Source organism: Euphorbia lathyris, chromosome 8 (assembly GCF_963576675.1).
Source record: "Euphorbia lathyris chromosome 8, ddEupLath1.1, whole genome shotgun sequence".
Classification (NCBI taxonomy): domain Eukaryota; kingdom Viridiplantae; phylum Streptophyta; class Magnoliopsida; order Malpighiales; family Euphorbiaceae; genus Euphorbia; species Euphorbia lathyris.
In genome coordinates this window covers 56,153,615-56,179,393 of record NC_088917.1, presented here as the reverse complement: position 1 = coordinate 56,179,393, position 25,779 = coordinate 56,153,615, and the positions used below count along the sequence as shown (strand labels likewise).

Sequence of the window (25,779 nt, the reverse complement as noted above, 5' to 3'; positions counted from 1 at the left end):
TGAATATATGCAAAAGCTTAAATCCATTTTAGATGATCTGGCTGCTTCTGGAAATCCTTACCCCATGCACCTTCTACCTACCCTTCTCTATAAGAATGTCAATGAAGTATTCAAATCAAGCATTCAGAATCTTGTAACTCAAAGAGGTATTCATATTGATTACTATGAGCTGCTAAGTGTTGAAACACCTTTCCACATAATTTTGATTTGACAAAATTGTTTAAGTATAATTGAAATACATATTCTAAACACACTAAGTTTAAATGCTTTGATTTATTCTACTAATGTGTTTGTTCAATGTTGAGTTAAATTGTTTATAAGACACAAGAATTAAATGGCCCAAGCCCAATACAAGTGTCAAAGCCCAAGTCAAACAACTCAGTACAAGTCGGCCCGCGTTTGTCAAAACGTTGTCGTTTTGGACAAAACGCAACTCAGCGAAAGAAGGATCTAGAAGACCTTCGGGAACAACTTCAAGATGAAGCTGCTGAGTAGACTCGACAAACGTACAAGACAGCAGCTGGCTAAGGAAAACTACCAGACAAAGTATTTCCTCTTTGGGTAAAGATCAGACGACACAGTATGCTGTCCAGTTGACTTTACCATAAAAAGAGAGACAGTCTGCTGAGCTGACCAAAAACAGAAGATACACAAATCTGATTGGCCGAGAGCTCTGAGGAAGTCAGGATGACAACGACAGGAAGCCGTTTCCCTCCAATGGTTATTTCGAAATTCGAAATGACCGATGCCCAGACGTCTCTATAAATAGAGTGCCATCAGAAGCTTTCAATATACAAAACTTGATCAAGCCATTACGCTGACCAAATATCTACGCAAAGTTCTGCAAGCAAAAAGCAAAGCAATCTTACACTACATTCAATATCTTTTGTGTAAAAGTCTAGAGTGATTATTCAATCATCTAAGGTGTCTTAGCAAATCATTGTTTAGGACAAACACTTATCATTTCTAGAGATTAGAAAGAAGAGGCTGAGTACTCGGTTATAGTACTCAGTAAGAGATTAGAATTGAGTAGAGGTATAGAGGAAGGTACTCTTGTTATACTCAGTTGCTAAGATTGTAAAAGGTTTGAGGCTCTACCTTTAAAGAGCTCAGTAGAGGATTTGAAATCTCGGAACGTGTTCCGGGGACAGGACGTAGGCTTAGAAGAAGCCGAACCTGGATAAATCTGCTGAGTAACGTATTTCTTACCTTAAACTCCTTATATATATTGCTTGCTTAAATAACCAAAACTGACCAAGTAAAAAGGTCAAGCTGAGTTGTGCGCATCGAACATCTGAGCTCAGGAATAGACTTTAAGTGCTATCTCCTGACTCAAGTCAAGAAACTGACCTAGTCACCAGTTGACTAAGCCAGTATCTTACTGATCACTCAGCGCCGCTGTTAAAACCTTTTCTCTTAAGAAAAGAAGTTTGCCCAAAATTAAGAAAAAGTTTAAATAGTTCCTAACCCCCCCTTGGAACTATACTTGCACTGTTATAAGTGACCAACAAGTGGTATCAGAGCCTCAAAGCTCTCTGTAAAAGGTCTAACAACCTTTAGCTGATCCCTACCATGGGCGAAAACAGTACTCGGTTTCTCCCAGGAAACCAAACAACTCAGATACTGTCTGAGGGGCTGTCCATCACTCGGCCTCCCCTATTCTTCGGGTCTAACTATACCTTTTGGAAGAATAGGATGAAAAACTTCATTCAGGCTACAAACATGAGTGCCTGGCTATCTATAGTTCAAGGCCCATTTGTACCTGTCGAAGTTGTGGCTGGCCAAACAGTTGTAAAAGCTGAGGCCAAATGGACAGAGGATGATCTTAAGAAGCTTTAAAATCACGCTTCGGCTATCAATATGCTTCACTGTGCGCTCGATGCTGCAGAATATAATAAAATCTCAGGTTGTGAGTCGGCGCAAGAGATCTGGAAAAAGCTGGAAGTCACCTACGAGGCAACCAATAAAGTAAAGGAGTCCAAGGTGAATCAGCAGATGAGACTGTACGAGCTGTTCGAGATGAACAATGATGAAGGCATCTCAGACATGAATACAAGGATTACCAACATCATTAATAAGCTCAAGAGACTTGGGAAAATCTTCACTGAGGAAGAACAAGTCAAAAAGATACTCAGGAGTCTTCCTAAAGACTGGCAAGCAAAGAAGACAGCTGTTGAGGAAGCTCAGGATTTAACCACCTACAAATATGATGAACTCATCGGCTCGTTGCTGACCCATGAGATATCTATGAAAAACTTTGAGGTGAAGGAAAAATCTGAAGACAAGAAGCAGAAATCTCTTGTCATGAAAGCTGACTCCACTGACGGGAGCTCAACTGATGATGAGGAGATGGCTATGTTCACAAGGAAGATGAAAAGGCTGTTCAGGAAGAATGACAAATATTCTAAGAAGCCTTACAGAAAGTTTGATAAGTATAAGGCTGACTCAAGCGACAGCAAATACAAAAAGGATAGCTCAAAGCCCATTACATGCTTTGAGTGCCATCAAACCGGCCATATTAAGTCAAGCTGCCCCACACTGAGGAAAGACAAGAAGAGCGGCAAAAAGGCAATGGTGGCTACATGGAGCGACAGTGATGAGTCTTCATCTACAGAAACTGAGGCCACCGAGTCAGCGAAGATATGCTTCATGGCTGACGAACTTGCTGAGCCGTGCGGTTTTGAGCATGCTGACCTATCCGTCGCATCAGATGACGAGGAGCAATCAAATGAGGTAATTACTCTTCCCCAGCTCAGAAACGATATGGTTAATGCCCTGAGTGATCTCTACACACTTGTCAAGAAGTGTAATAAGAAAGTTAGAGTACTCAGCAGGCGCTGTGACGAAGTGGAAGAGGTCAAACTGAGTGACCTCAGATTCCTTCTTCAGGACAATTCAACTCTGCATGATAACATGAAGATCATACATGAGTCTGTCTCTGAAGTCCAATCAGTTTCAAAGAAACTGAGAAAGGACGTCACAACTATCAAGAACCAACTAATGGTTCCAAATAAAAGAAACATTCCTCTGAGAACTCAGTACCAAGGTACTCAACAGAGATGGAATCCCCAGCGAAAAGTCCAGTGTGACTTTTATGGGAAGAAAGGACACACCACTAAGGTGTGCTGGCACGCTCAGCACTGGGGTGCTGACAAGTTAGTGAAATATCCTAAACAGAAGGTCAACTGTGACTTCTGTGGAAAGAATGGCCATACTGTCCAAGTATGTCGCCATAAAATAAAATATGATGCTTTACCTGTTGCACCTAACAAGCAAGGACCCAAAAAGAATTGGGTACCTAAAAGTAACTAGTTACAATGCAGGTAAGCCTAAGATGTGCCGAGAAGTCAAAGATGTGGTATATTGACAGCGCATGCTCGAGGCATATGACTGGTGATGAAACTCAGTTCATCACGTTTGAGCGTAAACGAGGAGGAAGTGTAAGTTTTGGAGACAATAAGAAGGGTAAGATATTAGGGTCAGGAACCATTGGAGGTAATCCTACTATTGAATCTGTCTCCCTAGTCAGCGGACTCAAATATAACTTACTCAGCGTAGCTCAGCTATGTGACAATGGGAGAAAAGTTATATTTGATGCTACTGGATGTAAAATATACGAGGGTAAAATAAATGAGTTAATCTTAACTGCCCCTCGCATAGATAATGTCTTTATGCTAGACTTAGAGAAAAAGTTTTCAAAAACTGTGTGCTTAGTAACAAAGGAAGAGAATTCCTGGCTATGGCACAGGAGACTTGGTAATGTAAGCATGGACCTCCTGGCCAAACTAGCAAGAAAGCAATTGGTTGAGGGACTGCCTTAACTTAAATTTGAAAAAGATCAATTATGCCACGCTTGCCAAGCTGGAAAACAAACCAAACAATCTTTTCACAGCAAAAATATTGTCTCAACTAAGCGTCCGTTAGAGTTACTACACTTGGATCTCTTCGGTCCAGTCCAGCCGCTGAGTCTGGGTGGAAGAAGATTTTCCTTAGTCATTGTAGATGACTTCTCTCGGTACACGTGGGTCATCTTGCTGACCAGCAAGGATGAGACCTTTGAGACATTTTCAAATTTGGTTAGAAAAATTGAAAATGATAAAGACCTAAAATTAGCTCACATCCGTAGCGATAATGGTGGAGAATTCAAAAACCAAAAGTTTGTTGAATTCTGTGAAGCCAGCGGCATTGACCACAATTTTTCTACTCCTAGAACACCTCAACAAAATGGGGTTGTTGAAAGGAAGAACAGAACTCTGGTTGAAATAGCCAGGACAATGCTGGATGAGCATAGGCTTCCAAAGTATTTTTGGGGAGAGGCTGTTAACACAGCGTGCTATATTCTTAATAGGGCTCTAGTTAGACCTATATTAAAGAAAACCCCCTATGAACTTTGGAAAGGACGAAAGCCCAATATTGGATACTTTCGTGCCTTTGGCTGTAAATGTTTTATTTTAAATACCAAAGATAGCTTAGCAAAGTTTGATTCAAAAGCTGATGAGGCTATCTTTTTGGGCTACTCAACAAACAGCAAAGCATACAGAGTTTTTAATAAGCGAACTCAAGTTCTAGAAGAGTCAGTACATGTGGAGTTCGACGAAACTAACCCTGCAGGTAGATACCAGCCGCTGACCGAAGATGATCCACACTCAGTAACCGCTGACCAAGAACCAGCTACTGAGTCATTCACGAAAAGGCTGACCAAGAGTAAGAGTGAACCTAAGATTATTTTTACTGACCCATCTACTTCTGCAGAGATTGTTGAAACACAGACAGCACAAGACATAAATCTACCTAAAGAGATAAGGATTCCAAGAGGGCACTCAGAAAGTGCAATCCTTGATTCTGCTGGGAATACCCTGATGACGAGGAATCAACTCAGGAAGTACCTCAGCAATGTAGCCTTCGTCTCAGTACAGGAACCTAAGAACTTCGCTGATGCTGAGGAAGATGAATTCTGGATGAACGCAATGCAAGAGGAGCTCGATCAATTCAGAAGAAACGATGTATGGGAGCTAGTGCCTTATCCAAAGAGTCAAAAGACCATTGGAACAAGATGGGTCTTCAGAAACAAGATGGATGAACAAGGGAATGTAGTCAGGAACAAAGCAAGAGTTGTAGCTCAGGGCTACAGTCAGCAAGAAGGTATTGACTACGGTGAGACCTTTGCCCCAGTGGCAAGGCTAGAAGCTATTAGAATCTTATGTGCATATGCATCTTACATGAACTTTAAATTATTCCAAATGGATGTCAAAAGTGCATTTCTTAATGGAGTTATAAACGAGGAGGTTTATGTTAATCAACCTCCAGGTTTTGAGGACCCTAAATTCCCAAACCACGTTTACAAACTCAAAAAGGCTCTGTACGGCCTCAAACAAGCACCACGTGCTTGGTATGAGAGGCTGACCTGTTTCCTGCTGACTAGAAATTACGTCAGGGGCAAAGCTGATACAACCTTATTCATTAAGAGAAAGGGTAAAGATACCCTGCTGGCCCAAATTTATGTTGATGATATAATATTTGGTGCAACTAACGAATCAATATGCAAGGAGTTTAGCAAACAAATGCAGACTGAGTTTGAAATGTCCATGATGGGAGAACTCAACTTCTTCCTCGGTCTTCAAATTAAACAAGGAAAGAATGGCATCTTCATCAGTCAAGCCAAATATGCTAAGGAGATATTAAAGAAATATGACCTAGAAAATTGCAAGCCAATATCCACTCCTATGGGCACTGACACTGTCCTCTGCGCTGACGAGAATGGTAAGTCAGTAGACAGCAAATTATATCGAGGTATGATAGGCTCTCTACTTTACTTAACAGCCAGTAGACCGGACCGGACATTCAGTTTTCAGTATGCTACTGTGCTAGATATCAATCTAACCCTAAGGAATCTCATTACATTGCTGTAAAAAGAATCCTTAGATATTTGCAAAGCTCAGTGAACGCAGGTTTATGGTATCCCAATACTCATGATTTCACACTCATCGGATACACTGACGCTGACTATGGACGGGATAAGCTGGAACGTAAAAGCACCTCTGGAGGATGTCATTTCTTAGGAAGCTGTCTTGTATCCTGGTTCAGCAAAAAGCAGGCATCAGTAGCCTTGTCTACCACTGAAGCTGAGTACATTGCTGCTGGTCACTGTGTTGCTCAAGTCCTATGGATTAAGCAACAGCTTGAAGACTATGGTGTTCAAACAAAGACAATTGAAGTCAAATGTGACAACAAAAGTGCAATTGATCTTTCAAAGAACCCAATTCAACACAGCAGAATGAAGCATGTCAGCATCAGACATCACTTCATTAGAGACCATGTACTCAAAGGTGAGATAAAGCTGACCTTTGTCCCAACGGACGAGCAGCTTGCGGATATCTTCACGAAGCCACTGGCCCGTGAGCAGTTCAACATACTGAGAGAAGCTGTTGGTATGTTTAATCCTCTTCAGTAAATTCCTGAACTAAATGAATATGCATGCTGAGTGAATTACTATGCTGAATGATTGTTTTTGCTGTGTGCTCATTGAAATTAATTGAACAGCAAATACTGAGTAAACCTGCACACTGAGTAAGTTAGTTTTAAACTTAGAAATCATCCGTTCATGCAATACTGACCACTCAGAATATCAAACGCTTAGTATTCTAAATGCTGAGTGTTAGATCCGTTAGAATAAATGCAATAGCACGCATATAGCCTCTAGGATGACGTATACGCCGTATGTGTCATAAATGCCAGGATCTTTGTCGGTTGACAATCCCAAGGCAAAACTGACACATGGATTCGATAAAATCCACACCACTCCTCACCTCTATAAATAATGGGTAATTCCCCATTTTTTATTCTTTACGATTATCGAATCACTAAGGCAAAGAAAGCTTTCTCACTAAACACTCTCTCTCTCTAAGATTTCCATACCCTCTTCTCCAAAACTATGACTAAAGTTACCTTCAACATCTCCGGTGCTGGCCACTCTAAGCCCAGCTCCGATGAAACTTCCAGGCAAACCTCTGTGCCGGAATCCACCAGGGTCACCTCGCCGAGCAAAGGAAAAACTGGCCAAACCTCCTCTGGTAAGGGAAAGCCTGAAAAAGTCAGGACCTACTCAAAGGTCTTCGAAAACGTCCGAGAATGGAAGGTTGAACCCTCAAGATGGGTATCTGAAGCTTTCGTCCAATCCGAACAACCTTTCTGTGAGTGGATTTCCCAAAATGGATGGACTGACCTATTTTCAATTAGGGATCACACCTATCCTGACCTGGTAAAGGAGTTTTACCACAACCTTCGCGTTGCCAATGATAACCAGGACTACCTGGTAACCGTGGTGAAAAAGAAAACCATCTTCATCAACCCTCTCTACCTAGGGAATTTGCTCAAGTTAAAAACTGAGGGAGCAAGGCTAAGGAGATCTGGAGATCAGGATGGTACTGGGTACGAGGTCAATTTCTGCAAACCTGAGGGCCACTCAGGAGACGTCTCAGCTTCATCTATGGGTCAGCACCAGAAGATGGCTCATTATCTACTGAGTTACTTTATCTATCCGAAGATCAACTACACTACCTCAGCAATGAACTTCGAACAATGCTTTATCTAGCATATGCTGACGTACAAACCGATCAACATGCCAGTATTCCTTATCGCTGGCTTCCAACGCAGTACTGGCACACTGAGGCTAGGATCGCTCATCACCAGGATCCTCATTGATCATCAGGTAGACCTGACCGATGAAGAAACATCTAGAGGATCTGAGATCACAGCGGCTTCGCTGAGAGCGTTGAAGTTCGGTCAGCCTTTGAAGAAAGGTAAAGCTGCTGCTGAGGGAACTCCTGTTCCACAGAAAGGAAGAAGGACTAAGGCCCCAGCTTCCCGAAAAAGAAAAGCTGCTGAGACTACCTCACATGATGCTGAGTCTCCAACTAAGAGGCAGAAGTCAGATGCTAAGTCAGTTGAGAAAAGGAGCAGGCAAGATGAGCCTGAAACTGAGGACACTAATGAGCAACCTCAGAAGAAGAATAAGTCTTCTACACTGACTCCCCTCGATGCTATTCCTACTAACATCGTTGTGCCTGGTGACTCTCACTACACACAATGTTTAGGAACTGTGTCCGAGGAACAAGAAGATGAGGTGCATTTGGACGACCAGTTCATTGCACAAGTTGAGGAAGAATTGGATGGGGATTCTGAAGACGATGATGCTGACTCCGAGGAGACAGCTAGTGAAATCGAAGCTGAGCACGCCAATACTGGGTTGGCTGCTGGAGAAGAGCAAGAACTTGACCAACACAACGTTGATCAAGTCCAAGAGCAAACTGATCTCCCTCATCATGATCAGGAAGAAACCTCTCCTTCTCACTCAGGAGAGTCTATTCAAGCTGACAATCCTCCTACTCCTCCTCGAAGAAGAAAACTCATCAAGGCAAGTCAGAAAGAAGTCAGTGAGAATCCCGTTGAACTATCAACTTTTCCTACCTTTGCCGTTCAACAACCAACGAAAGACCCTTCTGCCCTAAAACTCAAATTTGTTGGTAGAAAGCCTGCGGCATCCATCGAAAAGCAAGCCTCTGTTTCTTCTCAACAGGAACATGCCGACTTAAGTGCTTCCGCAAACTCAACCAGTAAAGTTGAGCCGATTACTGTAAATGCTATTATTCCAAGCATGGTGCTGACTCCAAACATATCCGCCCCCGTCAGCCCTGACAGTATTCGCGTTGCTACTTCTCCAACTCATCTATCTGCCGATGCCTCAGTTCTACCAGAATCTCAAGTGCAGTTTGGAACAACCATTCCAGTCACTGACCATGTCATTCCTTTGACTCCTCTTCCTACCGGTCACACTGATGTCACTGAAGGCTCTCAAAGCTATCTGAATGCCACTGAGTCCGGTAAAAGGATAATCGACTCAGTGCAAGCATTGATCAAAGACCTTCAACAATCCACTCCTCCTGCTGCTGGGTCTTCATCTATTGAGACTACTCAGCTTTCCCAGGTCACTCAGCTTCTCAATGAAGTTAAGGGATTCAAGGACTTGCTGAACGTCATCATCACTTATCAAACACAGCAAGCTAAGCAGGACGCCATCGCCAAGCTGGCTGAGATCCAGCTGACAACCGTTCAACACTTGAATTCTCTACAACAACAGGTTCAAAACTTGTCAGCTGCGAACCAAGGCTATGCAACCTCTGCTGAGGTTAAGATGCTCTTTGCTCAACTTCACACCGAGCAACTCAAGACCAATGAGCAAATGGTCTCTTACTCCCAGTGCTCAGTGGAGAAAATTGGTGAAGCTGTTCGATTGCTAAATCTGAACAAGCAGGAGATGGACACTGACCAAATGAAACAAAACGAGATGCTGTCCATAACAAGGCAAACCTTCAATCACATCCATCACAGCAACGTTCAGCGTCAGTACTATGACACCTATTTACTTAAAACCTTCCATCAAGTCATTGCTGGACTGACTGATGCGCTTATATGGATTGGTAAGTCTGAAGCTTTCATAGTAAGTATGATCAGCGATGCCGAGCTCAATATACCCGCTGAAGTCTCCGGATAGGGAGTTGCCATTTTTGATGGTGTAAATAAAAGCGCTGACCACCTTAAAGCGCTGTCCAACGAACTGACCAGGGCTGTCTTAACCGACAACTTTAGGATTCCTCCTCCCGATGCTGACAAAACGGGGGAGAAAGAACAAGCGAGAACACCAGCAAGAACACAGCATGGGTCTAGTCAGTCCCAACAAAAAAAAGGAAATAGAAATAGGCTAGCTCAGTATAGACTAAGTACGATGTAATCTATATGCATTGTCTTTAAGTTTTTGTTGTAAACACTGACTACCGATATCAATATATCATATCTGCATCCTTCATTCTATTCCTGAGTTATGATATATATTGCTGTGTACTGAGTCATTATGTATCTTCAATTAAATCAGCTATGTTTAACACTTATGAAACTTATTGATTGAATCAAATGCTGATAACATGTTTGACATTGACCTATGTGTTTATAAAACATTATCTTTTAAGAACTCATTGAACAACAAATTACTCAGCGCACTCTAAATGTTTAAACCTTCCGCTTTATACTGAGTAAATAGAATATGCTATATAAGCTGACCTATATTTGAAAACTGACCTTAGACTTACTCGATTAAACCTGTAAATGTTTAGAGTAAAACTAAGTCAGTAGCTCAACCCTTACGGGGGAGTTTGCTAGGTATAATAGGTCAACTATCATGGGGGAGCTCAATACTGAGTTCCTCGCTGAATAGTTTTGCCAACATCAATATGAGGGAGTTTGTTGAAACACCTTTCCACATAATTTTGATTTGACAAAATTGTTGAAGTATAATTGAAATACATATTCTAAACACACTAAGTTTAAATGCTTTGATTTATTCTACTAATGTGTTTGTTCAATGTTGAGTTAAATTGTTTATAAGACACAAGAATTAAATGGCCCAAGCCCAATACAAGTGTCAAAGCCCAAGTCAAACAACTCAGTACAAGTCGGCCCACGTTTGTCAAAACGTTGTCGTTTTGGACAAAATGCAACTCAGCGAAAGAAGGATCTAGAAGACCTTCGGGAACAACTTCAAGATGAAGCTGCTGAGTAGACTCGACAAACGTACAAGACAGCAGCTGGCTAAGGAAAACTTCCAGACAAAGTATTTCCTCTTTGGGTAAAGATCAAACGACAAAGTATGCTGTCCAGTTGACTTTACCATAAAAAGAGAGACAGTCTGCTGAGCTGACCGAAAACAAAAGATACACAAATCTGATTGGCCGAGAGCTCTGAGCAAGTCAGGATGACAACGACAGGAAGCCGTTTCCCTCCAACGGTTATTTCGAAATTCGAAATGACCGATGCCCAGACGTCTCTATAAATAGAGTGCCATCAGAAGCTTTCAATATACAGAACTTGATCAAGCCATTACGCTGACCAAATATCTACGCAAAGTTCTGCAAGCAAAAAGCAAAGCAATCTTACACTACATTCAATATCTTTTGTGTAAAAGTCTAGAGTGATTATTCAATCATCTAAGGTGTCTTAGCAAATCATTGTTTAGGACAAACACTTATCATTTCTAGAGATTAGAAAGGAGAGGCTGAGTACTCGATTATAGTACTCAGCAAGAGATTAGAATTGAGTAGAGGTATAGAGGAAGGTACTCTTGTTATACTCAGTTGCTAAGATTGTAAAAGGTTTGAGGCTCTACCTTTAAAGAGCTCAGTAGAGGATTTGAAATCTCGGAACGTGTTCCGGGGACAGGACGTAGGCTTAGAAGAAGCCGAACCTGGATAATTCTGCTGAGTAACGTATTTCTTACCTTAAACTCCTTATATATATTGCTTGCTTAAATAACCAAAACTGACCAAGTAAAAAGGTCAAGATGAGTTGTGCGCATCGAACATCTGAGCTCAGGAATAGACTTTAAGTGCTATCTCCTGACTCAAGTCAAGAAACTGACCTAGTCACCAGTTGACTAAGCCAGTATCTTACTGATCACTCAGCGCCACTGTTAAAACCTTTTCTCTTAAGAAAAGAAGTTTGCCCAAAATTAAGAAAAAGTTTAAATAGTTCCTAACCCCCCCTTGGAACTATACTTGCACTGTTATAAGGGACCAACACTAAGCAAACTGAAAACTGTAGAAGGAATGGTTCAGTCCACCAAAAAGTCGAAATTCATGCTCCCTGTGCCTAACCCTAGTTTGCACAAAGCACATGTCTCGACCGTCTCTCCAAATGCAACAACAAAACCAAAAAACAAAAAATGGAGGGGAGGCAAGTGCTTCAACTATAGTGATTTGGATCATTGGGCGGACAAATGCAAAAGACCCAAAGGGTTTGCAACACAGCAAGGAAGTCAAGGTGCGCAGGCACATATTGCATGGCATACCCCATTGGATCCTTTCAGTGGTCCACCTCAGCCATGGTACCCGAACATAGGAGCCACCAATCACATGACGGCTCAACCAAGTCAGTTGCAACACATGCAACCTTACTCTGGCAATGACACAGTTCACTTTGGCAATGGACAAGGTTTGCATATCTCTCATCTCGGTTTGCATATCTCTCATCTCGGTCAAACTTATATCAAAAATCTCAAAGTTTCTGATATTTTACTCGTCCCTAAACTCACTAAATCTTTACTTTCGGTTCAAAAGTTCACAAGTGATAATAACTGTTTCTTTGAATTTTGGCCTAACCATTTTCTTGTGAAGGATCAAATTTTTGGGGAAATCCTGTTACGCGGCCCGAGTAAAGATGGTCTTTATGTGCTTCCACCCAACTTAAAAGAGGCGCTAGTTGGAGAGAAGGTGTCGTTCGAAAGGTGGCATGCGCGTCTAGGTCATTGTCAGAATCAAATAGTGAGCAGAATTCTGAAAGACAACAATTTATCATCATCAGCACCAGTTAGTGGTTGCTCTTTTTGTCCCTTAGGGAAATTATCTCAAACTTCTTTACCGTCTATTATTCGTTCTAGTACTTTTAAATTTGAAAGTTTGCATTTGGATGTTTGGGGTCCGACCCATATTCTTTCATTTAATGGACATTGCTATTTTCTAATTATCATTGATGAATTTACTCGCTTCAGTTGGTTATTTTGTTTGAAAAATAAAAGTGAAGTTGATTTAACATTTCAAATTTTTCTTGCTATGATTAGAAATCAATACAATGCTCAAGTTAAAAATTTCTACTCCGATCTTGGAGGCGAATTTCAAAAGTTGCAATCGTTCTTACAAGCTAATGGCATTGTTCACAAAATTGCATGCCTTCATACCCATGCTCAGAATGGCATAGCTGAACGAAAAATCCGACATGTGGTAGACACATGTCTTACAATTCTTGCCAATGCATCCTTACCTCTACACTTTTGGAATTATGCCATGATTCATAACATTCATATGATCAATATTCTTCCCACCAAAACTCTTTGTAATCGGTCTCCTTTCTTTTTGTTTCACAGAAAGAAACCAGATTATACGCTTCTCCGAATATTTGGAAGTGGTATCTTTCCGCTACTTTGTCCCTACAATAGAAATAAATTTGATTTTAGATCAAAACTTTGTGTCTATCTAGGACCTTCCTCAAATCATTCTGGAGATTTATGCCTAGATTTCTCCACCGGTAGGATTTATGTCTCCAAATTTGTGAAATATGAAGAAACAATCTTTCCGGCATCGCATCGAACGACGACACCTCTCTCCTCTAATGCAGGGTTGGAAGCAATGGCTCATGATCTCTCGTCGTTACTCGGACCGTATCCAGGTAATCCTCAAAATTCTGTCTTCCCTTCTTCTACATCTCCCACCATAACAAATATGCAACCCGCAATGCCCGCTGAACCGACTAGTGGTGCCGTTGTTCCCATTGTGGTAGCGCTAGACATCCCTGCACCAACTGCAACTCACGCAACGTCCCCTATGGCTGCTGCTACAGTGCCCCTTGCGGCATCGTCAGATGAAGCACGTGCCTCGGCACAGGACATCGCGGCTACACAAGCACCTGCACCGGAAGGACGTGCCAGCGCACAAGCAGAGTGCACTACGGAAGCATGGGACACGGGCCCTAACCCCGTAACTACTGCTGAAAGCAGAGCAAGTGTAGTACCTGCTGCCGCGTGCTACACATGGCTGCCAAATACGGAACTGGCGCTCGCCAATGGTCCCCTGCCCGACACCATGCCAAATCACGCCTGTGCATCTGCTGCCCCTAACACAGCGGCATCTGCCCCGTGTCCTACGAGGTTGACTACGGCCTCCACTCGAGGCCTTATGCATGACTCTGCGCGACAGCATGGGATGCAACTTCATCACTCGACCTTGTATTCAAAAGGGAGATTTGAAGCACTTCTAGCGTCTCATGAACACGGCACCGTAGATCCAACCTGCTTCAGCAAAGCAAATAAACTTCTGGAATGGCGACACGCCATGTCAGATGAGTGTAGATACCCATTTTTGTTCGGACCAATTTTTAAGTTTTTAATAAATTTCACTCAAAATTTGAACAATTCATGAATTATCCAGAATATATGGTATAATCTCGAAAATAATTTATTGTGGAAAAGTTGTGCTATTAAGGCTAATTTGTCATATTTCGGTATAAATCGATAAAAATATCGAATTATATTCAAAATGCGACTTAATAGAATTAAAGTATAATTTTAACCTTTTATGAATTTTATTCGAGATATGTTCCTTGTATTTTGAATAAAATTGAATTTGCTTGAATCCGAGTTATAATTTATTAAGGTTCAGATGTCAATCAATCGAATTAACATTTCAATGCTTATTTATTTGTCGTAAACTATATCTAGAAATGTCTATAGTCTGAATTGCGGATTATGATGTAGTATCGTATATTAAAGTTAAAGTTAACATTGACTTTGGTTACGATTTATATTATAATTAAACGTTTAGAATATAGTTGATTTCTAAATAACGAATTATGACAAATGGATTCAGAAATTGAGAAGTTAATAAATTAACGACAATTGAACGCTTAAAAATGGAATTTTCAGTAACAAATAAATATTGCATTATTAATATGAATATTTCTCTTATTATTTTTGTTTTTTACAGTAATTTTGACGAATCTGAAGACCAGCTCGCCAATGTCTGAGATACCAAGAAATTCCCGCTATCCCCAAAAAGCAAAAATATTCTAAAAAATGATCAAATCACGTTCAAATGACTGAGTTATCTCGTTGCGGTACAACAAGTCCAACAAATCAGAAGTTCGGAGAACTATTCATACGAGTCCAACAAAATCCAAAGCACAGATAATTTTCAATTCAAGTCCGATTCCAAAGCACGGGTAATTGTCAGTTCAAGTCCGATATATTCCTGAAGCACGAATAACTATCAGTTCAAGAGCTCGGAATTTTGTCCGTACGAGTCCAACAGAGTCCGCTCGGGTCAAAAACAATTCAAATTCATTCCGGGTCTGCGTCAAATTCAGGCCAGAATTCATTCCAACGGCATCAGTCTGCAAAAATCACAATTACAAGGACCAATTGGCATTTTTACCAAAAAAAATCAATAATTCAACAGAGATGATCTCATCCAGCAGGCATCCAGAAATTTCAAAATACAAAGAAAATGGGCAAGCAGGTTGACGAAACAACCCTCAAGGGTACAGAAGGAAATAAAGAAAAATGATGAGCAATAATTCACAGGCAAATTTCTTACTATAAATAGAGAGAGTCTATCACTGTAAAAGGGGGGATTTCTTTAAAGAGCTTCATCACTGTAATACAGAAAAAAGAGGAAAAAGGGGAATTGAGAGCCAAAAACACAATGTAAGGGGAGTAATGAGGGAGAAAACATCTGTAATCTCAATGTAACAGGGGAAGGAAAAAAAGATTGAAAATCTTTCATCACTGTAATAGGAAGAGTTGTCACTGTAAAGAGGGGATGCAAGGAAAAGCTTCTCCAATACTGTAATTCTCAGAAAAGCAATCAAAAGAGCAAGGGTAAATTCATTTGCAATTTACTCACATTCATACATATATACACGTATATATCCGTTATTGTATCACTGCTTCTTCTTTTTTCTCATATAAATCAACCAAGTAGTAACCGTAACTCAAACCCGTTCCCGAGCACGCCAAACGGAGAACCGAAACACCCTCCAGAGCCGATAACGGCTCTGGTTGCGTTCTCGGAACCCGTTTGGAGGTCACGGAAAACCATCTCCACACAAAACTAAATTCAGGCGAGTAAGAATGGACTATAACAGTAGGAATAGCCAAAATCGAACCCACACAGCCAAGCATCCCGAAAATATCTCAAGCCAAATTGTTCCCAGTAAATAATCCATTCCCAACAAAAAACACCACAAGCATTACAAATCGAATAAACAACACGCCTCTAACAAGATCAACATAGCAAGCATCTACCTCAAACCACAGAACATTTCATACGCCTCTAAGAGTTCTCAGAACTCGCGGCAAACCCGAAGAGAAACCGAGGTCGAGGAGGAGTGAGAGCAAAAGAGACACAAACCTCATAGCTCACCTTTACATGTAGGTTCCCACTGATTAGAACCACCCCCTCGGAAGTTCGAACTCGTCATCGGAGGTGAGGGACGGCAACCGTCTCCGAATCGCCCAAAAACGGACCCAACGGTCCGAACCATGTCAAAATACAGAGAGATGACCAAAAAACGCCCATAGAAGAGTAGACGGAGTGAGAACGGCGAGAAGAGTGGTCGGAATCCATGGGAACCGAAGAGAGAGAATCGATGGCAGTGAGGGGTGAGAAGATGAAAGTTTGAGAAGATGAGAGGGGAAGAAAAGAAAATGGGATTTGAAGAGTTTGATAAAACAAATGAATGGAGGTGGTGTGGGTTTAGATATAGGTATTCTTTTTATTAATTTTGGGCCTTTTAACTTTGGTTGGAATAAACAAGCCCATTTAATTCAATTATGTTGGTTCGAGTTTAATTATCCGGTTTCGCGTGTCACCGACCCGAGATAGTGAAATAAATATGAATCCCCGCGTGTATGTGATACACACGACCCTAATAAAAAACAATAATAATAAAGTTGACTCGAAAAAAGGGGCTAAATAACACAATGCGCGGTTCTTTTGAATTAGTTTAAGCCAATACAAAAATGCATTATTAACTCGACGATACGCGTGAGGATATTCTTCATTAGAAACTTTGTACTGGCTTCTGAATACACACATGCCATATATATTGTATTCGGAGAAATAATACATCAAATTTCAAGATGTCATCTCGAACCGATATAGTTAATCAAATTAATTCGAACTAATGTGAAAACGTTATTCGAATGCGCGACCAAGCTAATTCTAGTCGATGTGAAAACGTCGCTTGAATTCGAGATGCTCGCCCTTAGATCTTTTATTCTATTTTATCGTATATGTGATATACGTAAAATCATATTAAACTCTAATTTAATAAAAAGAGATTACGTGTGCGCCGCACGCGTAATTTAAAACGAAAATAAATCAATTCGAGATGTTATCCCGAATCAATAAAAAAATATATTAAACCAAACTGATTCGGATTGATATGAAAATGTCATCCGAATTTATCTCTGAATTAATTCAAACTGATGTGAAAACGTCATTTGAATTTATAAATTAGATTAATTCAAATTGATGTGAAAACGTCATTTGAATATTAAATTCACTCGAATTGATGTGAAAACGTCACTCGAACTCCTAAACCAAGTTAATTCTAATTGATGTGAAAACATCATTAGAATTCTGTACTAAACCCTATAATCCCAAAACGCGTGCAAGTACCTAGTTTATATAGACAATTCAAAGCAAAACGAATAGCAAACACATGATATCACAATAGTACCGATACGTCGGGCGGGGTAGGGTGAGATCACATCTCTTCCCTACACGTAACCGAAAAAACGAACCTTGAATCTCTCTGAAGACCATCCTTGTCGAAACCAAACCATACAGAGTCATTCCAAATAGATAGGGCGACCAATCACGCCCGCATACACGTATTTCCAAGTGGTGATTGGTGGCGACTCGAAACCTTAAAACACGAGAAAGGCGGATCGAGCCGACCACGCACCCCGACCTGCGTAAAAAACCGGAAGCCAGGGTGCGACAATGAGATTAAAGCTCTCCTAGATAATGGAACTTGGAAAATTGTACCACGTCCTCCGGGAAGACACATCATCATATCACGCTGGCTGTTCCGCATAAAAAGGAAATCCGATGGATCTATTGATAGACACAAGGCTCGCTTGGTAGCACGGGGATTCACCCAAAAATCCGGGATTGACTACAAGGAGACATTCACTCCGGTCGTTAAAGCCACAACCATACTCGTAGTGTTAGCCATTGCTGCAGCAAACAGGTGGTTCATCAATCAACTTGATGTTTCAAATGCGTTTCTTCATGGAAACCTGTCAGAAACTATTTACATGGAGCAACCACAAGGCTTTCGAGATTCTGACAAAGCCGATCATGTGTGTCTTCTTCAGAAAAGTCTCTATGGCTTAAAACAGGCTCCACGAGAGTGGTTTACTCGCTTACGAAACTTTCTGGTTTCGCTGGGCTTTCGTATGTCCTTAGCGGACAATTCTCTCTTTGTCTACAAAAATGGAAAGCTTCAATCCTTCATACTTTGCTATATGGATGATATTCTAATCACAGGGAATTCCCCAGCCCACATTGTCAATATAATCTCATCCATTGAAGCTGAATTTCCAATTAGATATTTAGGAAGAGCTGAATTCTTCCTAGGCATTGAAATTCAATACTCTAAAGAGGGCATTCATCTGTGTCAGGCAAAATATGCAGCAAACATACTTGATAGGGTCAACATGACTGATGCAAAACCCACGTTAACACCTATGGCTACAACACCCACACTCTCAAAGAGTCTTGGAACCTCTCTTGCCTCTGGTGATGAGTACTGCAGTATTGTTGGAGCATTACAATACCTTTAACTTACTCGACCAGACATTGCTTTCTCAGTGAACAAACTATGTCAGTTTCTTCACTGTCTGACTGATGAACACTGGAAGAGTGTCAAACGGGTTTTGCGTTACATTCAAGGAACTTTAGAAAGTGGCATTCTTTTGTCCGCAAAACCCATTGAGCATATCCATTGCTATTCAGACAGTGATTGAGGAGGATGCCCTGATGACAGGCGATCTACTGGAGCCTACTGTGTCTATCTTGGAAGGAGTATAATTTCATGGCAAACACGAAAGCAACCCACGATAGCAAGATCATCTACTGAAAGCGAATACAAAGCCGTAGCAAATGCAACAACAGAATTACTTTGGCTCAAATCGCTGCTACGAGACTTGGGATTCCACATGCCGCTTCCAGTTCAACTATGGTGTGACAATGTGGGTGCAATCTATCTCACCTTAAATCCTGTGTTTCATGCCTGCACGAAACACATTGAGCTTGATTATCACTTCGTTCGTGAACAAGTCACAAATGGGTTCCTCAATGTCAGATTCATTCCCACTAACGATCAAGTCGCTGACATATTAACCAAGCCGCTACCCAGTCTTCGCTTCACTCTGTTACGCTCTCGACTGTTGGTTTTTCCATGGCATCGGCTTGAAGGGGGGTGTTATAGATAATATTTAGATTATCTCTACTGATAATTATGCACAAACTAAACAGAGTTGTATTCGATATACAACTCTATTTAGGTGCAGAGATAATATTCTTATTATCTCTAGGATTAGATATAAGAGTTGTAATCTAACTATACGACTAATTAGGTCAGACAAACCTAATTAGAATACACTTTGTATCTGTCATATAAATATGCCTGATTAATACAAACCCTAATTAAGGGAATCATTCAATCATCTCTCTCTCTTTCTCTCTCAATATTTTGGCCATCTCTCTCCTCTCAATACCGAAACATTCCAACAATGCTTACTTTGTTTTTTTATAAACTAAGTCTTACTTTGTGTGTTTCACCATTGGATTAATTTTATACTCCATCATCCAATGGTGAAAATATATCAAATAATGGTACTTTTTCAAAAACAAAGTAACCATAGAAGGCACCACTGTATACTGTATATATATGTATTCAATTTTTTCATTAATTTAGATTTTCCAATTTTTTTTTATTTTTATATTATCAATACACTTACCTGTAAAAGATAGGATTACAAATGGGATGGAAGGGGATGAGGCCATTACGGTCTAGATGGAAAATCTTCATTCTTATCCTTATTTATAATAGGTCTAATACACAAATAACCCCCTGAACTTGTCCAAATGTTATAACTGCCCCCCTCAACTTTCAATTGTAACAACTTACCCCTTAAACTTGTCCAATTGTAAAACATAACTCCAAATTGGGAATTTTTTTACCCCGTATTTGAAGCAACCGTAAAAAAGTTTCTCCGGATTCGTATAACGCCAAACATCTGATTATCATACTCCACGAGTGTTGCAAATTTTGTATTTCACGTGTTTCTTTAATTGCAGTCCATGTCAGCAATTTGGGGTTGTGTTTTACAATTGGACAAGTTTAAGGGGTAAGTTATTACAATTGGACAAGTTTGAGGGGTAAGTTGTTACAATTGAAAGTTGGAGGGGGCAGTTGTAACATTTGGACAAGTTCAGGGGGTTATTTGTGTATTAGGCCTTTATAATATGGGAAAAATAATGTTCCCGTCTCTTCCGTGGGGATTCTCATTTCTCAAATTCTTAATTTTTTTATTGTTTCTTTTTTGGTTCGTAAGGGTATCCACCGTCGACAACAGTGACTATCCATTTCGCAGATGGTTTGCACCTATTGTTAGAATATATGTAAATATATTCTTGGGTTGATTGTGAATTGTAAAATATATTATATATATGTCAATAGTCAATTACACTTACCCTCATCTACTTCTAAAATTCCATCCGCACGACGCGAATGTTGCATCAATATGAATGTTATTAGTGATTTGAGGAGTGCTTTTGTGGTGGATTTTTAACTCTCTCTTAAATTTTTAACTCAACAGTCCAACTAAGCGTTGTTGTGTCGTAGATACTCTAATAAAATAAATAGAAAAATCAACTACACTCATATATTTTACAAACATTACAAACATTTTATCTAATCTTCTAAACATGCTTAAAGTGGCTTATTGACTTTCTCAAAATTCTTAAAGTAATCTATTGCCCCTCTCAATATTCTTAAATTCACTTATTAACCCCCTCACATTAAAAAAAAATTAACTAAATTAAATTAAACATTAAAAAAAACTGTTTTCGCCCACACGGGCGTATGAGCATCACGCCCTCACACAGGTGAAGGCGTGATGCTATTACGCCTCACCATATGTGACAACGTATGAACATCATGCCGTCACCTGTGGTGAGACGTATGACTATCACGCTGCCGCCTGTGGTGAGGCGTGATGTTCATACGCCTCACCACATGTGACGACGTGATAGCCGTGCGCCCGGTGCCGTGATTCAGATTTTAAAAAAACAGCAAATTGATTCGAAAATACGTATAAAAAGCATCCAAATCAATCGAAATTACATACCATAAGTCCCTTTCCTTTACTGCCCCTCCCTCGATCCATAGTTTTTGTCCGGATTTGAGTTTAGAATTTGAGAGGATTTGAAGAGTTGAGAGGATTTGAGTTTTTTAGTAAAGGGTATTTTCATCTTTGTTAGAGGCTAAATATAGGAAATTAGGGTTATGAATAGTAATCCACTAAAAATAAGTTCAAAAGTGTCATCAAAATAAAAAGTCCATACTTTTATAATTATTGAAAAATAAAGTTAAAGTAAATAAAAATATTCTAAAATAAACTGAGAATGATGAGAGTTGAACCCATGACCTCTTAAATATGAGCATACATCTTTAACTATTTCATCTACCTTTAAATATTAGTATAATATTAAATAGGTGTCGTTTGGTTCACGGAATATGAGAGGAATAGAATAGCTATTTCTAGAGAATCCCTATTCAATTTTTTTTCCATGGAATAATAGCTATTCCATGAAATTTGTATTCTACACTTGGCGGAATAAGGATTCCTAAATTAAACTTAGGAATAGCTATTCCATCACTCATATTTTCTTTGATTCCCAAATTAACCCCATCATATCTATTGATAATTTGTTTCACATTTCACGCAAAAAACGGAAAAACATGAAAAACGGAAAATTTTGGAAAACTTGAATAACGGTAAAAATGAGAAAAAGTGAAAAATTAGAAAACATGAAAAAAGTAAAAAAAAGTGCAAATGGTTAAAACATGTAAACGATAAAAATGTGAAACGTGAAAAAGGTAAAAATTTAGAAAACTGAAACATGAAAAACGTGAATAGCTACGGGTTTTTTCACGTTTGTACTGTTAACTGATTTTTTTTTTCCGTTTTTCACGTTTTAACCGTTTTTCGTGTTTTTCAGGTTTGTACCATTTTCTACGTTTTTTTTCGCATTTTTTCATTTTATTATTTTTCACGTTTTTTCTTCAATAATATATATCAAATATTGGAATAATTTATGATAATAATTAAAATTTGAAAATAAATAGAAAATTACACTTGAGGGGTAAAGTTGTCTTTTGAATAACAAATTAGCTATTCCATATAGTCTTATTCTATCAACCAAAAATAGAAATATTTATTTCCATAGAATAGCTATTTTATTCCTCGAAAAAACCTATCATATTCTATTCCGTGAACCAAACGACACTATAAAGTCTATATAAATTAATATTTGGGGGTTACAATAGGCAAAACATTGGTACTCAAATAGGGCTTTTTTTTTTTTTTAGTGGAAGTTCCCAGAAAAAGAGTTCCATCAAGCTCGGGAGGGCTCCGCCCCTTTCTCCATATATAGGTTCAAAAGATAAAAAGGTATGTAAAAAAAAAAAAAAAGAAATCCCCTAATCCAAATAATTGATACCTGTCAAAATAGAAAATTTTCAATTTGGAAATAATACTAAGAAAAGCAATGGACAGCAATGCTTGAAAACACTTCTCTGGAGCACAAATAAACACCAGAAAATGACCCACAAATTCTAATTATATAAAAAAACTAATCATACTCAGATAATTGAACAACACATCTCTTCCTCATTTTCATTTTCAATTTCAATGTCACTCATGGAAGAAACTGTGTATGGTTTCCTTGACTACAAAGGCCAGCCGGTTCGCCGGTCAAGAGCCGGCGGGTGGACTTCAGCTTTTTTCATTATAGGTTGGCCAATTCTAATTATTTATTTATTTTCCACTGCTTTACTAAATTAAGTAGTATGAGCTAAAGTAAAAAGCATGATTTTGGTTTTGGGTGTTGGTAGGTGTAGAAGTGGCGGAAAGATTTGCATATTATGGCATATTCTCCAATCTTATATCCTACCTTACTGGTCCACTTGGCCAGTCAACGGCAACTGCGGCTGAGAATGTGAACACCTGGTCAGGCACCGCCTCGCTTCTGCCGCTTTTAGGAGGAGTTGTTGCTGATTCCTTTCTTGGCCGATTCCCTACTGTTATAGTTGGTTCTTTGATCTACATACTGGTAATTACTTATCAATCTCTCACATTGTGATTCATGTTTAATTCATCATACTGTGATAAGTTTCAATTTCAATTAATTTCGAGAATACAAGAAAGTACTAATTTAGTATTTCAAGCAAATAGTGTTGATTACTTATGATCTTGACTTGAACTGGAAATGGCTTCCAGGGATTAGGATTATTGACACTATCAGCTGCCCTAACTTCAGTTGATATTTCTGAATGTCAAAAAATCAACAATGTCAATGGAAAATCATGTTCACCTCCTTGGTTCCTGATGATCTTATTCTTCTCTTCTTTATATCTAGTAGCTCTTGGACAAGGTGGGTTTACACCTTGTGTTCAAGCTTTCGGAGCTGATCAATTCGATGGACAACATCCAGAGGAAAGTAGAGCAAAGAGCTCCTTTTTCAATTGGTGTTTTTTTAGTACCGCTGTAGGGATTAACATAACACTTTTGCTTGTTATCTACATCCAAGAAAACCTTAACTGGGTCCTCGGATTTGGTATCCCTTGCTTGGTCATGTTTGCTGGATTACTTGTTTTCTTGCTTGGAACTAAAACTTATCGGTATAGTACAGCAATTCCTGGTGTGGTTAGAAATCGAAGAACACCTACTGAGGAGAATCAAAGTTCTGAGTCATCCAAGTGAGCATATAACAACCTTTTTAGTGGTTAAATTTGAGACCATTTCACAAGATCGAGAGGCACAAAGTGTTAGCCATGTCGAAGAAAGAAAAGCATTTGTTCAGCTTATTCCAATATGGGCTACTAGCTTGGTATATGCAATTGTGTATGCGCAAACCACGACTTTCTTCACGAAACAAGGAGTTACAATGGACAGAACAATTTCTGCAGGCTTTCGAATTCCAGCTGCTTCACTTCAAACCTTTATTGGTTTTGCCATAATTTTCTTAATTCCAGTCTACGACCGTGTTTTTATCCCTGTGGCTAGATACTTAACAGGGAATCCCTCTGGCATTACTATGCTTCAAAGAATCGGAGCCGGAATGTGTGCATCTGCTTTATCTATGGTGATTGCGGCTCTTGTAGAGAAAAAGAGACTTGAAACTGCTAAAGAATACGGGATGATCGATCTGCCAAACGCCATGATTCCAATGAGCATCTGGTGGTTAGTTCCTCAGTATGTACTCTGTGGCGTTTCGGATGTGCTCAGCATTGTTGGACTTCAGGAATTTTTCTATGATGAAGTTCCAGAGGATTTCAGAAGTGTGGGAATTTCACTTTACTTTAGTGTAATTGGGGTAGGAAACTTCTTAAGCAGCTTTATTGTGTATGTCATTGACAAAGTAAGTGGTAGAAATGGAGAAGAGAGCTGGTTTTGTAGCAATCTGAACAAGGCTCATCTTGATTATTTTTATTGGCTCCTTGCTGGACTTAGTACACTGTGTTTCTTTGCCTACTTGTATTTTGCTAGGTCTTACGTATATCGAAGGGCGTTTTCAAATTAATTGTATTGTTTTACAGAAAAATAATAATTGAGTACAAAGAGTTCTGTGTTCATTGAATGCAACATTGAGGCCTGCCATTGTTGAGGCTCTGATTATGTTAGAAGGCGATAACTAAGTGAACATGTTTGTGATTTCATGTCCAATGGTAGCCTTACTGAACATTTATCAACTGTTCATAGCAGAAAGCAATTAAGTTGGCCTCTAAGGAAGAACATTGTTCTTGATGTAGCCAAAGGACTTGCTTGCTTACATCACGGTCTCAAACCCGCGATTTTTCACAGCAATATTAAGTCTACTAACATACTACTAGACCAGGAAATGAAAGTCAAAGTTGCAGATTTCGGGTTGGCGAAACAGAATTTAGGTGGTCAATCACATCTCACCACTAGAGTAGCAGGCACACATGGTTACTTAGCACCGGAATATGCTTTATACGGGCAATTAACAGAGAAAGGCGATGTATATAGCTTCAGAATTGTGATTCTCGAAATTATGAGTGGAGGGTAAGTGCTTGATACATTGAATTCTTGGTTTATTCTGATTACAGGTTGAGCATGGATGCTTGCAAAATCCAGAAAAGTAGAAGAGGTTTTCGATGAGTCGATAAGGGAAGAAGGACTGAAAGGGGTAATGGAAAGGTTTGTTCTTGTTGGAATTCTTTGTGCTCATGTAATGGTAGCATTCAGGCCTACCATTGCTGATGCACTTAAAATGCTAGAGGGTGATATTGATATACCTAAATTACCTGACAGACCAATGCTGCTAGGTCACGAGTCTTTTCGATCTTCTTTCTCGAGTTCGACAGCAAGTGAAAGATCAAGAACCACCTTCAGTTCCAGCATCAGCCTAGTCTAGATCATAGTATAACTTGATCAATCTTTTGTTTGAATCCTGAAATTGTTTTTCCTTGCAATTTGTTCATTAACTATACTTGATTTTAGGTTATGTCATACTGTATATATTACAAGATTAAATAGGAGGTGTTCAACATTCATACAAGATAGTTTTTTATTTAATGTGAATCTTCCTTGCCAACAAATTAACTAACAATATTGTATCTAGATGTTGTAATTGTGTACTATCCAAAAACACGGACAAATTAGTTTGTTACTGAACTGATGCTTAAATTTTGAAATAACAGAAGCCAGAATCACTTGCTCAAAATGCCTTAAAAGACTCTTTTGGTAACAAATTCTACACATGTATGTATGTAAGATAACAGATTTAAATAAACAGAATATGTTGGGTTTGACCCATTTATAATTTATGAAATTGGCTCATGCATGTGTCTTTAAGTTTT

At 39.5% G+C, this 25,779-nt stretch overlaps 2 pseudogenes; both read left to right on the top strand.

Moving 5' to 3' along the window:
• Positions 1-22,276: 22,276 nt before the first annotated feature.
• LOC136203126 (protein NRT1/ PTR FAMILY 5.10-like) lies at positions 22,277-25,424 on the top strand (annotated as a pseudogene).
• Positions 24,615-25,424, top strand: LOC136203127 (probable receptor-like protein kinase At1g11050; annotated as a pseudogene).
• Positions 25,425-25,779: the final 355 nt, after the last annotated feature.